We start from the raw sequence: 12,982 nt of genomic DNA, 5'->3' as shown, positions 1-12,982 counted from the left end.
GTTACATCAGTCCCACCACATTCTGGAGCATGGACATTCCACAATCGAGGAGTCCCACCATCTTACCCAACCGTCTATCCATGACCTCTGAAAAATAACGGAGGGCACCTGTAAGATCACGGATCTTGTCAGTAACAGCTGAATTAGTAGCCCTTTGCAGCCTCAGAGCCTGTCTGGTGCACCATTCCATATGTGCCTGCACCTCCATGACAGCCTGAAACATGCATTTGGTGGTACCAGATGTGGCAATTCTGCCAGGGGCACGATAACCAGTAGCCCTCCAATAAGCACCCCTGTACATCTGCCTATGTGGTACCCCGGCGGACATCCGGTTATGGCTGCTGTGTCTAGACACATGTGCTATAGATACCACACTGTCCTGTCCCATGCCAACAACCGCCAACTGTCCCTCTGCTATGGCCACTGATGATGGGGTATGTATAGGCATTGTGACTGTGTGTAGGGATGGGGTAGATAACACCAGGATGTCAAACAGTGGTGCAGCTTCAGCCCAAACAGTGGTGCAGCTTCATCCCCCGACAACCCTTCCTGTGCCTCAACACACCTATCATCATTTTCAGTGTCTGTATGGACACCAACATCAGATTCCCTGCAGGAGGGACCCTGACCCACCTCATCACTTGTGAGGGGAAAACAAGATTCACTTTAAGACCTGTACGTCATTGCTTAACACTACACACACACACACACACACACACACACACACACACACACACACACACACACACACACACACACACACACACACACACACACACACCCTGAAATTCCACCATACTACTTACCTGTCCCTGAGTTTAAGGACTGTCCCTATTTTATTCTCTTAAGTTCCCCATCCTGCATCAGTCTTGAATAATTACAGTCAATAATACCAATCATTAATGTATCATTCTTCTAATTGCCTAGAAATGTGATCACAAAACATGACCTGTTACTCCATTACATCTTTGACTTGATTGGAGTCATTTTTTCAAAGACTCCCTGAGGTCATCCAGTGTTCACCCTGGATTTGTCCAGACATCTTGAGCATGGACCCCATATGTTATGGGCTACTACAGTCACTCAATAATGTCACGCACTGGAGTGTCATGAGTAACTATTGTTTAGTAGATTCAAGATCTGTTGCTCTATTAACTTTTTATGTGGAGTACAGTAATATGTGGAAACACTCTCTGGTGTTGTCTAGTAATTCCCCAATGCATCTGTAGTTCTGCATACATGGGTATTCTTTCACCTTTCTGCTGATTGCAATTAAAACAGTATTCCTGGTGCCTAGTTTTGCCTCCCAATGCATGTTTCATGCTACAGATGTTATTATACATGGATGTTGTCAGTAACAGCTGAATGAATAGCCCTCTGCAGCCTCAGAGCCTGTCTGGTGTGCCGTTCCATATGTGCCTGCACCTCCATGATAGCCTGAAACATTTGTCTGGTGGTACCAGATGTGGCACTTCTGCCAGGGGCACAACGACCAGCAGCCCTCCAATGAACACCCCTGTACATCTGCCTATGTAGTACCCCACTGGACATCCGGCTATGGCTGCTGTGTCCAGACACAAGTGCCATAGATACCACACAGTCCTGTCCCATGTCATCAATTGCCAACAGTCCCTCTGTTATAGCCACTGTTGAATGATAGGAGAATTTAAAGTATTTTGTTAGATCTTGCTTTCCCCCTGCATTTTGGCATTATTACATTATTTCAGCAATTTTACTACATTATTTGTGGTGATCTCAGTTTTATCTACATTGCAATTGGTTATAAATATTTTTATATGCCTAATTGACTTGTTTTTTTAAACATTTATTATGCTGTTAGAACTATAATTATTGTTATGGATATATAAAAAATATTTTAATTAGTCATATGTATTCACATACATTGGTCCATGCACTGAGGTAGCAGATTAAGGGTTAAAACATTACAGACAATTGAACTTAATTATCTCATTAGACGAATGCAGTAGAGTATATAAGCTTCATTTTGTAATTATAAAGTGTTCTGATGAAGTCTATTATTTATAGATGAAAGCGCTCAACCTGTTTTTAATTGATTTTTATTAAAAGTTTTTTCTGCTACCTGGTGGACTGGTGAACGTTTCTCACAGCGATATATAGCAGTTACCATCTGCTTTGCTTACTGCCTCACAGGAACTGTTGTATCTGCTTTGAATAGCCACTGGTGATGGGGTATGTATAGGCATTGTGACTGTGTGCGGGGATGGGGTGGATAACAGTGGGATGTCAAACGGTGGCACAGCTTCAGCCCCTGACAATCCTGCCTGTGCCTCAACACACCTATCACCATTTTCAGTGTCTGTATGGATACCAACATCAGATTCCATGCAGGAGGGACCCTGATCCACCTCGCCACATGTGAGGGGAAAACAAGAAATGCACTTTAAGACCTGTACATCATTGCTTAACACTACACACACACACACACACACACACACACACACACACACACACACACACACACACACACACACACACACACACACACACACACACTGACATTCCACCATACTACTTACCTGTCTCTGAGTTTATGGACTGTCCTTAGTTTATTCTCTTAAGTTTCCCATCCTGCATCAGTCTTGAATAATTACAGTCAATAATGCCAATCATTAGTGTATCTTTCTTCTAATTGCCTAGAAATGTAATCACAAAAACATCTCCTGTTCTCCATTACCTCTTTGACTTGATTGGAGTTGCTTTTTCAAAGACTCCCTGATGTCATCCAGTGTTCACCCTGGGTTTGTCCAGACATCTTGAGCATGGCCCCCATATGTTGTGGGCTACTACAGTCACTCAACAATGTCACGCACTGGAGTGCCATACATAACTATTGTTCAGTAGATGCAATATCTGTTGCTCTATTAACTTTTTATGTGGACTACAGTAATATTTGGAAACACTCTCTGGTGTTGTATTAGTGCGGTGGTGGTGCTGCGGTAGTGTTGTCACCTCACAGTAAGATGTTGTCCTGTTTGATTCTCAGCTAGAGCGTCTTCTGTGTGGAGACATGCGTGAATGGGCATACCTTCACTGAAGGTTGTGCGTCAGGGCCGGCAACTCGGCACGTAAAAATCTACTGCCAATCATTAGCGGACTGAAGTTCCGCTGTGGTGACCCCTAACCAGGAAAAGCTGAAAGACTCAACAATAACTCTCTGGTGTTGTCTAGTAGTCCCCCAATGCATCTGTAGTGCTGCATACATGGGCATTCTTTCACCTTTCTGCTAATTGCAATTAAAACAGTATCCCTGGTGTCTAGTTTTCCCTCCCATGCATGTTTCATGCTACACACATTATTATACTATCAGTTGTCCTGAGATTACATGTCAGAAAAGTATTCTTGGTGTCTCATGTGTCTGTCCATGTCCATTTACTGCATGATTTTAAATGGAAGTCGAGAGGTATGAACAACCCCACACTCAAACATGTGCATACATGGACACACACACACAAACACACACACACATGCACACACACATCCTACATATATCAACCCCCCTCCACTCCACCAGATTGCACTTACAGACAAATTAACCCCCCCCACACACACAAACGCACTCTTACAGGTGAGGTTGCACAAAGATATTACACACAGACCTCCCATTACCCATCTGTCAAGATGCATGACATATGGTAGTCAACAGAATGCAGTGCAGCTATAGTCAATCCCTGCTAGCAACATTGTACAGATTTGTGATGCATGGGTTGTGTTAGTAGGTGATGCCCCTTCCCCTGGAACACACTGCACCCATGTACACAGTATTGCTGTGCACCTGTTCATCACCTTGGCATGTACTGTGCACCAAACCTCACAAGTGTACAGACCATTGCTGAATGTGTATATGTGTGTCAGTTCTGTTTGATCTGCTGCTATGTGTTTGTCCAACACATACCTGGGACAATATTTGGACAGATGTCATTTGTGAAAGCCTGACGTCTGATTTACAGATCTCATCATTAGCAGTGCATGTATGGCCAATAAAATACTATTACACTGACAACCTTCAAACCTTACCATGGCTATGGGGAGTGTACACACCCTTATTGATATGACACCCTCTTCCTTGATATGCCATGGGAACACATTACTGCATATGTTAACATTACACGAGCCTGATATGTGACATATGACCTGTGCAATCAAATGCAGTGTCAAACAAATGTGTTAGTTGTGTAGATGCTGATTGAGATGCATACAATTTGTGGGTGCATATGTGTGCATGCCCTTATCATGATGGTTTCTTGCACCTACTGTTATGTGTACTACAGCAGTCAATATTCTAGGGGTATACTAGCATGGGCCATATGCATTTACCAGTATTTGGTCAGTCTACCCTACAAATGTCCCTCAACTCTACATGATTGGAAGGTCGACTCATGCGCACATCTCTTGGAGGTCAAACAGTGCCATCACTATTGCTGTGGGGTCAGGGTTAAGTCTGCCACAGTTCCTGACTTTGACTGTGTGCAGATACAGCCATTCATAGCGTCCTTTGGATCTTTGCTTCAGTGCACTGTTGTGTCATGATGACACCCCCTCCCCACCCTCAGCCTTTTTGCAGATGCTTGACAATTATGGCCTATATGTGTGTTTCATTTTGCAGTGTCCTAAACACTGAACACCATGTGTACCAGCCTAGTGCCTGATAATGAATGGCAAACATACAGTTGTACACTGGCACTGACAAGGTACAGATGGGGATGGTGGGCCTGAGGTGGGGTGAGGTGTTGGTTGTGCAGCACATGTATCTTAATTGATACTGTCTGTAGGTTTCCAATGTGGTCTTGGTAAACCAGTACACATTGCCATGCATACCTTTTGGGGACCTTTGCTGTTATGCATATGCTACCTGTAGAGAGGCCTGGCTGATGTTTCTTATGGTACAACTGTCCCTTCTGATTACCCTGTCCATGGGCCACACTTATGCAGAGTCCAGGCAATTGCTGACACGAGCACTGCACACCCAGTACTTGCTAGACATTCATGCAACTCCCTCAGTGTTGTGGCATGTTACTAGGCAGCCTGCATGACCAGTTTGCAATGTGTCGTCATTTGTCTTGGATGGAAATCTGTTTATTTTCTACATTGTTCCTGTCCCATACATCCTCGCCACATACATGACTGTCTGCACTGTTTGCCATGGTATATGCAATGGGGAGGTATGGCTACATGTCCAACTCCTGGGTGCTACCTGTTGGGTATTGGATCCATTCCATGACATGTAAGATGTGTACAAGCCACGTCTGCCTCTGTTGCAGGTAAGTGGGCACATTTGATGGCCAAACGTCTTGGACAGCAGACCATTTATCGGTGTGACATTGGTGACCTGTACTTGCTGGAAGGTCAATACTCATGAGGAATGCATGTTGTCAGTATCTCAAAAGCTGCTTCCACAATATGTTATCTAGACTGTAGGCACACATATGCTTCTAGTGTTTGTGAAGGTATGTATTCCCCATATTTGCTGTCTTAACATAGGATTCCATATTACACATTCATTGCTCATGTTAGGACCACATTGCAGGTTGTAAGGGTTGTGGAATGCAGTATTGTGGTATGCTGTAGTGTAGATCTGTAACAGTTGCCATTGTAATAGTGGTATATACACTGTTGTAGCACTGTATAAGGATGATGTTTTAGACATGTCCCTACGGTAGGCCATTTGTCACACCATTATGTTCATCTCTGTGCATACATCTTGCAATACCAAGTATATACTGCTGCAGAGTCAAAAGTACAAAGCACAACAAAAAAGTTGAGGTAAAAAACATACCTTTATCAAACACAAAGCATACCATAGCTGCGGGTCACGTGATGTGTTGGGCGTGTATTTAATGTCTGATTTTAATGTACCTGTGTCTATCATTGAGAAAGGGTCTTGTACCTGAAAGCTTTGTGTTTGATAAAGGTGTGTTTTTTACCTCAACTTTTTTGTTGTGCTTCATACATCTTGCAATGACAGGATGTTAGTTATATTGCAGGAGTCTTACATACCGTTGAGATATACCATCATGGTGACCACTGTGATGCAGTGCAGTTAACAACAACAGTACATGAACATGTGCAGTATGCATTATGGGTAAGTGTGTTAAATGTGTGCATGGAATATACCATGGCCATAACATGACTGGTGTATTGGCAAACCTGAACAAACACCATACTCACCAGCTACAGGCTGCTTCGCTGGAGGTATACCAGAGGGACCTACATAATTGTGTGAGTGATGTGATGTCAGTAGCCACACCTGTGGCATTGGTACAAGGTGGGTGCAGCATTACAGTACGTCAACAGTACAAACCCACAATACTACAGATTATACATATCTGCTTATTACTACAACGCAGCAACAGACTATATATATTTCATCTCACATATGCATGATCTAACTCTACAGATGCAGATGGATACACAACAGTGGTCTAATGATGTACCCTGTGGCCTTACCTGCACGCTTCTCTGCCATTGTGTCAGTAGCACCCATTTCCACTATGCTCTCCACCAGGTGTTTGCGGGTGGGCAGGTGCCCCAAGGCTGGCAAGGAGCTCCTCAAAATGTGTCAGGGGGGCTGGATGGCATGACCCCCCCTGTTGCAAGGTGGTCCCCTCCTAACTGCAGCAGCACACCGACAGGCATGGCAGAAAAGATCAGTGCTTCGATGCCAGACCCGCGCATAACTGCGATTATGAAGGCCGACATTGTTTACCCTGTGGACAAGATCGTTCCACAGTGTGGTCCTCTCCTACAAATCATGGGCTGTATGCCCAAACAGGGTGTTGAAGTGCTGCACCAGGTATGTGATGATGACATCATTCTCCTACGCTGTGTACATAGGCAGCTGTTCCCTGGACATATTGCCTGAAAGACATAAAGAGTGAAACATGTCTGAGGACCTCATACTGAGAGGTTATCATAGTTGTTAATACACATCTCTGTCGGCCCCTCACCATATCTGCAACAACAATCTGATCACACAACTCAATGGGTATGTCTACAGAAGACCTACTGTTGGGACATATATCGTATTGTACAACAATTTGTGCTATGTGTTTGTAGTCATGTTCCATTTGAAACACTATCGGTGGCCTGTTACGGACAATGTCACCTGCATGCCATTGTAAGGGCCACTATGGTTCCATATATGCACGTGTTCTGTTTGCTATGACTGCTGCAGATCTGTTGTTTTGTGTTATGGGATATCTATGCATGCTGTTAGACATAATCTGGGAATGTGTGGACTATTACTACCCACATATGTTCTATAACAATGACACAATAGCATGTTTGGGAAACAGTTGCCAGCAGAACCACCACTCCCACCTCAACTGGCCAGGTTATCAGGCCACGTCACATCTGGGACCCATGCTGGGACCTCCTCATCTACTGGTCATGCACTACCTTCTGGTGGAGCCACCTCAGGGGATGGTGTTCGCCTGCCCCGGGAGCACAAACAAACAGGTCCAGGGTCTGGTGCATAGGGAGCTCCACAGAGACTTGGGGGATGTGCTAGAGCACCTTGAGGCCCTCAGTACACACTCACAGGGTCCTCCTGCTCCTCCTGCTCAGCACCAGCCCAGGCACCTTCAGGGCCATGAAGATGATGTGACTGCCCATGGGTGGGGACCTTGGTCCCATTGTTTCCATATGGGGGCACATGGGCTTCCACATCCCAGACAACACTCTCCATCCAGAGTGTTTACCCACCACGTGTCATATACCACCCTTGTATGTTGTCTTGTCTGTCTTCCAACTCACTCTACCTCCCCAAATATATCTACTATCCTTCCCCAAATTACCAATCCCATCTTCACAAACAAGGGCAATGTGTTCCCAACATGGGTTCACACCTGACATAACTGTCCATTTTATACCCACTTACGTCTATATATATATGTGTGTGTGTGTGTGTGTGTGTGTGTGTGTGTGTGTGTGTGTGTATTGATATCTGTGATGTTCCCTCACACATATTGGGCTGCACTGTCATTCAACAGTAACAGTAGGGGACATGTATTTACATAAATATGTGTGTGTGTGTGTGTGTGTGTGTTTGTATGTATGTTGACATACACGTGTATATATATATATATATATATATATATATATATATATATATATATATAAAATATATGTGTGTGCGTGTGTGTTGATATATATTATGAGTTGTATATATATATATATATATATATATATATATATATATGTGTGTGTGTGTGTGTGTGTGTGTGTGTGTGTGTATATATATATATATATACATACATATAGGTGTCTGTATATCTGTAGACATGCATGTGACTGTGTGTGTGTGTGTGTGTGTGTGTGTGTGTGTGTGTGTGTGTGTGTGTGTGTATATATATATATATATATATATATATATATATATATATATATACATATATATAGATATATACCTATATATATCTATATGGGGTGCATTCAGACACCAGGTCCACACTCTCTAACTCTCCTTCCTGCACAGCTGCACTGTTCTGCCCTGCTACAACACAGACAGGTGTCACATGTGGACACAGCCTTACTCTAGAGATGGCTTTCACCTGTCACCCTTAGGCTTTGAAATACTGTCCAAGGCTCTTGCCACCCCCATAGTGCCTTTTTTAGGCAAGGCTCAAAAGACAAACCCACCGCCGTAAATAGCACAAGTAACAAAAAACTGAGGGTAATGCTACTCAATGCCAGAAGTCTAAACCTCAAAATGCATGCACTCGAGGCACTCCTCCGTATGGAGAAAATCGAGATATGTGCAGTAACAGAAACCTGGTTTAAGGTCCAGAGAGCACCCCAGCACTACCAGGCTACAACTCATACCATACATTTCGGCCACAAAACCCAGACCGAAATACAAAAGGCGGGGGAGTATCTATATTCATTAAGGATACCCACACTTCCAGGTTAGTGGCACAGCACGATGCTTCAGAGATCATCCACATGCAACTAACAATGGGCAAAACTGCTATTCAAATTATAGCTTGCTACAGATCACCCACCATGTCCCCAGGACCCCCACTCTGCATTCCTGGAAACACTGGGAAACATAAAGGTCCTACCAAACACCCTGATATTGTGTGATTTCAATTACCCAAACATTAACTGGGAGAACTACTCAAGTACAAACTCCCTTGCCCAACACTTCCTAGAATTTATAAACTCAAACACCCTGGATCAACTGGTCAACACCCCCACCAGAAGTGACAACATATTGGATCTGGTCATCACCAACATGGGTGACCAGTGTTCCACACCAAAGGTCAAGCCTTCACTGGTTAGATCTGACCATAAACTAATCACTCTGGATATCAACATTCCGCCACCACCCCCGGTCAAAATAACACTGTGAAAAACTTTTCAAAAACAAACTTCATGTTACTTAAGACCGAGGTGGGAAGTCTCAAAGCCCCCATGCTAAAGGGTTATGCTGTCCAAGCTGCAAAATCCTTTATTAATGTACTTTAGGGGCACCTACAAGAATGCATGGAATATGCTATCCCAAACAAAACCAAGACTCACTCCTTCAAGAAAAGGAAACCAGTCTGGTGGACCACTGCCATAAACACGCTATATAATAGAAGGAGGAAACTAGTACAGAAAAGAGTAAAATCCCAAGAAGGGAAGACATCCCTGATCAGTATCAGCAAGAAACTATGTTCCCTCATAAAATCATCCAAGGGTAGCTTTGAAAGAAAAATTGCCATGGACTCAAAAGATAACCACAAGGCATTCTTTAGCTATGTCAAGAATCTAAGTGGCAATTCTCAGATCTGCTCGGAGTTAGTTCAGAATGGCACAAAATACACTGAACCGACCGATATAGCCAACATCCTGGCAGACAGGTTCAGTGCAAACTTCACCCCCCTCTCACCCCCAAAAGGGCCCATAACTATACCAGAAGAATGTAGTGCCCCTGAAATCACAGACACTCAGGTTAAAACAGCCCTCTCCAAAGCCAAAAACACAGTATCAATGGGACAGGACAGTGTCTCAGGCTGCATCCTACACAAGCTCAAAGATGAACTAACCCCCCACCTAAACACACAATTTAAACTCAGCCTCTCCACAGGCTATGTGCCCACAGAGTGGCGCACAGCAACAGTTATTCTGCTCCACAAAGGTGGAGCCACAACGGATCCTGGGAACTATCACCCTATAAGCCTGACTAACTTGGTCTGCAAAGCTATGGAGCACATCATCATGAATCTCATTAACAGAGACATTGGAAACCTCCAAACACCGGACCTTACCCAGTTGGGCTTTGTTAAGGGCAGATCATTCCTCCTAAACCTAGAGGACTTCTTTGAGACAGTTACCAAGGCTATAGATGAGGGAAAGGTTGTCCACACAGCCAACCTAGACCTCACAAAGGCCTTCAACACCATTCCCCACTCAGGTATCCACATGGTAAGAGTTGCAGGAGCTAGGTCTGACTCTAAACCGGTTACTAGTGGTGTTCCCCAGGGCTCAGTCCTTGGACCCCTCCTGTTCGGCATATACTTTTCAGAGGTACAGGCAAGCACAAGAGGACTATGGCTGACCAAATTCACAGATGACTGCAAACTAGGGGCTATAATTGACTCTCCAGCTGACACAGACATCCTCCAAAAGGGTCTCACTGAGACAGATACCTGGTGTCAAAACCATGGCCTCAAGCTAAATGCCAAAAAATGCATAGTCATCCCCTTTGGAAAAAACAAAGTACCCACACACTACTACATAGGTGGTAGCCCCTAAATAAGGAAGACGTAATAAGGGATCTGGGGACCCAAGTAGATAGTAACCTCTCCTTTGATAATTACATTGCAAAAGTGGTTAGACAATCCTTCTATGTGGCCCACCTAATCACAAAAGGATTTGCATCCAGATCGAAACAGGTCATTGGGTCCCTCTATGCATCACTCACCAGACCCATCATAGAGTACAATGCCCCATTTGGGATGTGCCATACAAGACACCTGCAACAACTGGAAATACCACAGAAGTACCTCACCAAGAGGATCACTGGCCTCAAGCAGATGCCCTATGCAGCTCGACTAAAGAAACTCCAGCTGTACTCGGTTGCATACCGCCTACTCAGAGGTGATCTCTGCCTGACATACAAGGTCATGTCTAACCCAGAATTGATGGACATGCTCTACCTAAAGAAAACCATATACCCTTGAGCCACACACTCCTGGGATCTAAACCACACCTCAACAATAAATAGGATGTGCTGGAGAGATAGATTCCTGTCCTGGAGACTTCCCATGCTCTGGAATAAGATTCCACTCTACATTAGGCAGAGCTCCTCGCTAACCCTCTTCAAGAGAAACCTTGATGAGTGAATGGGAAACAGAAAGTTTACCCCAGGGATCACTTCAATGTCTCTGCTGAACAGAGGCACAGGGAACTAATCTAAGGGGGTGGTGAAAGCCAACACATTCCGGCTAGGCTTATAATTGCCTTCGGGCAGATAGCCTAGTACATACCTATGAACTATATATAGGGACAGATTGCATGTAAGTCTATTACACACCTATGGCATTTGTGCATGCTACATTACATGTTAACATGACTGTCCTGCAACTGGTGGGTTCTGACACTCACGTGTCCATCATAACAGCATTATTTCCACCAACAGCTATTTGCCACACTAATATATATGTCTTGCAGTATACAACACACACTGTGATGGCTTACATCTTGTCAGTCAGTGCTGATCTGCACAGTTGACAGGTATGGCCCACAGGGACAGACACTATTGTCCATAGCAGTTGTTCAGCTGGATATCATTACAACAACACCTGATGGCACATATAAATCATTCCACATCATCTATTCCATTATTTTGGATCAAGTACTACATTCAATTACATGCATATATGCTTCACTTACCTGTTGTGGGAATGTTGTCTCTTCTGGATACAGTTTGCTGTGTGGTTGGATGGATGGGTGTTTGTTTGTTTTTTTTTTCTTTCTATCTCTCTATCTCTGTCTCTCTCCAGTACATGGATTGAGCTGCTTTGAATAGATTGCAGAATGAATTTAGTAGGTAATGCACACGATCAGGTAAAGGCTTCTGCACCAATCAGTGTCCACTACTTTCTACCTGCATGCAGCCTGCTGTGTAGTACTTCCATTTACCACTATCATGGCAACCCACTGCTATAAATTCCTAAATCATGAGGGTGTGGACCCTTTACCTTTCTTGTATGGAGGACATCCTTCCTGTTTGTGGCCAGCAGTGTTACAGACAACAGGTAACAATACCTCTTACAAGAGGACTTGCAGATACAGGCCAACTATATATTTGTATAAGGTTCCAGACCTACAGACAGTGTGAGTAGTGTTGTTATATGCATTGTATACCAGTAGTGTTACAGGGTTTGTGTGTACATACTAGTTTAGCATGGAATGCAGTCTGTCTGCATAGCTCTGAACTGTGGGCCTATCCACATGATGGCCAGAGGATTGCCTGTTATGATTTGTCTGTCCACTACACAGGTTTTGTCTCAGATATATCACTGGTATTCTGTCTGTTGAGTGCTATCAGTACATGGCTACATCCATGTGTGTTTCTGAATTCATATTCCTGACTAAGGGTATGTTGCAAACAATCCTGTAACACCAGCAGCTTTCTCAGTGTATAACAACAATATTGAAAATATGGCCCTGTGTTCCAGCCTCTGTCCTCCACCTATATACCAGGCTTTGTCCATATGTCATGCAGTAAGAGGTTGCTAAGTAGTGGTCTATGATTATGTCATGCTGCCATTCTTGCCATCATTCCAGTGATGTTGTGGTCCACACACATATTGTGGGGTAGGGTCCATATATATGTTGGCTACAGCTGGACAAAACATGTGTGACCTTGTGCAGTCCAGAGGACAGTGTATGTAACACTGTTATATGCCCCTGTAAGTCAGTCTATGGGGGAGAGGTATGCACCATATATAAC

This window comes from Protopterus annectens, chromosome 2.part1, assembly GCF_019279795.1.
Source record: "Protopterus annectens isolate FY-2018-M chromosome 2.part1, PAN1.0, whole genome shotgun sequence".
Lineage (NCBI taxonomy): Eukaryota > Metazoa > Chordata > Ceratodontiformes > Protopteridae > Protopterus > Protopterus annectens.
The sequence above is the reverse complement of the archived record's forward strand: the minus strand, read 5'-3'. Positions refer to the sequence as shown.